Source organism: Octopus sinensis, linkage group LG16, assembly GCF_006345805.1.
Source record: "Octopus sinensis linkage group LG16, ASM634580v1, whole genome shotgun sequence".
Classification (NCBI taxonomy): domain Eukaryota; kingdom Metazoa; phylum Mollusca; class Cephalopoda; order Octopoda; family Octopodidae; genus Octopus; species Octopus sinensis.
In genome coordinates, this window is record NC_043012.1 from 11,306,526 (window position 1) to 11,309,025 (window position 2,500).

The 2,500-nt window shown below is 36.6% G+C and overlaps 1 protein-coding gene across 2 annotated transcripts in view; it reads left to right on the top strand.

The window, feature by feature from the left end:
• LOC115220410 (extracellular serine/threonine protein kinase four-jointed) overlaps positions 1-2,500 on the top strand; it is a 122,387-nt gene that overhangs the window by 65,253 nt on the left and 54,634 nt on the right. Inside the window, exon 2 of one of the 2 annotated variants that reach the window (XM_036509882.1) lies at positions 808-811. The exons of the other annotated variant lie outside the window; for it this stretch is intronic. The gene's annotated coding sequence lies outside the window, so the exon portion shown is untranslated. The remainder of the gene's footprint in view (positions 1-807; positions 812-2,500) is intronic. 2 annotated transcript variants of the gene reach the window in all.

The following is a 2,500-nucleotide window of genomic DNA, read 5'->3' on the forward strand; positions in this document are numbered from 1 at the left end:
ATTGGTAATTTACTGTGCTTGAGAAGACCTGTCCAGCTAAGTAACGCCAAGCAAAGAAGATGTATCCTTTATGTCCATGCTCCCACATACAACCTGTCCTGACAAATGTCTCTCTCACATGCCATCTTCTCATTACCTCTTTCCACCCACCTGTGTCCACCATGTACTGTATTCCCTTCCCCTGTATATATATATATATATATATGTGTGTGTATGTGTGTGTGTGTATATGTGTATATATATATGTGTATGTGAGTGTGTGTATATATATGTGTGTGAGTGTGTGTATATATATGTGTGTGTGTGTGTGTATATATATGTGTGTGTGTGTGTATATATGTGTGTGTGTGTGTGTGTGTGATGTGTGTGTATATATGTGTATGTGTGTGTGTGTATATATACAGACACATATATAGCAGTTCGGCAAAAGAGAGCAATACAATAAGTACTAGGCTTCCAAAGAATAAATCCTGAGGTCGATTTGATCGATTAAAGGCGGTGCTCCAGCATGGTCGCAGTCAAATGACTGAAGCAAGTAAGAGAGTAAAAGAGATAGTAAGTTCTAACTATTTGTGTGCATTTCTGTATATATAGGAGCACTCCGTCGGTTACGATGACAAGGGTTCCAGCTGATATGATCAACGGAACAGCTTGCTCATGGAATTAACGAGCAAGTGACTGAGCAATTCACAGACATGTGTACCCCTAACGTAGTTCTCAGGGAGATTCAGCGTGATACAAAGTGTGACAAGGCCGGCCCTTTGAAATACAGTTACTACTAATTTTTGCCAGCTGAGTGGACTGGAGCAACGTGAAATAAAGTTTCTTGCTCAAGGACACAACACGTCGTTGGGAAACTGGGAATCGAACTCACAACCTTACAATCATGAGCCAAATGCCCTAACCACTAAGCCATGTGCTTTCATACCTACACATATATATATATATATGCTGGTAGCAGGTAAAAGCACCCACTACACTCTCGGAGTGGTTGGCATTACGAAGGGCATCCAGCTGTAGAAACATTGCCAGATCAAGATTGAAGCCTGGTGCAGCCATCTGGTTCGCCAGCCCTCAGTCATTCGTCCAACCCATGCTAGCATGGAAAGCGGATGTTAACGATGATGATGATGATGTGTGTGTGTGTGCGTGCATATCTCTCTCTCTCCTCTCTCTCTCTCTCTCTCTATAATATATATAATATATATATATATATATATATATATATATATATATATATATATATATATATATATATTATATATATATATGCATGTATGTGTATGTAATTATTTATGTACATACATTATGTAAGTCTATAGCTATTGTGGTGTGTGTGTGTGTGTGAATGTAGAATGTTGCACGGTTGTCGCAATTTCACCGTAAATAAATGTGAGAATCAAGCCGGTCGCCGTTAATGATTCTCTCAGCCTGTCAGATATATTTCTTCCATTTTTTTTCTTCTTTTCCCAAATAAATTGAATACAACAGAAGAATACATTACATTTAAATAGAATAAGATCCATTAACAGATAAATAAGTGTGAATTAATTATAAAACAACATTCTGCTCTCCATTGTCATCTCATGTATACTCTGTGTGTGTGTGTGTGTGTGTGCTTTTTTTTATATGTCTTTGTATGTGTGTGTTTACTGTTTTGTGTGGTTGCATTTGTGAAACTTTGTGTGTATGTGTGTGTATGTGTGTGTGTGTGTGTGTATGTGTACGTGGCCTTTTTATCTGTATAAATCTATAAATGGTATAAAACATTTATTGCAGATACTATTTCTTTCCGACAGATTCCTTTCTCATTACGTTTTTTATTATTATTATTATTATTATTATTATTATTATTATTATTATTTATCATTATTTTTTTCTGTTGTAAATATAAGCTTTCATCATCATCATCATCAGCAGCATCACTATCATATTATTGTACTGATCTTCCCCATCCTTAACCATCCACCCCACCCCACCCCAATCATTGTCATTATTACCATCTTCCTCGCCATCACCTCTGTCATCATTTGCATCATCATCACCATCATCACAACCATCATCATCATCATCGTACATCATACATCATCCAATACATTATCATCCTCATTATTCTTTAAACAACCTCATGTTTTGTTCTTGCTATTCTCCATATCAAATTAGATTCCATAAATGTTCATACAACACCAATTCCCTACCATGCCCTCCTCTTCCAATTCTCATCTCAATATCAAACCTATTATTTCATGTAACATTTTTATTATTTTCCTGTATTAAGTTAAAGCAATTCAACCATGTTGTTTGTTGCTTGGCCTTCAAGGGCTTTTTTCTTTTTTAATATGAAAACCCAATAATTTGTTTGAATGTACAAGTTGTCATCTCTCTCTCTCTCTCTCTCTCTCACACACACACGTTTCGCTGCCCATATGCTCCGCTTCCTATGTGTTTTCTAGGGCTGCATGCCATTCCTAATGCCAGCCATTTTTGCAAACAGTAAACT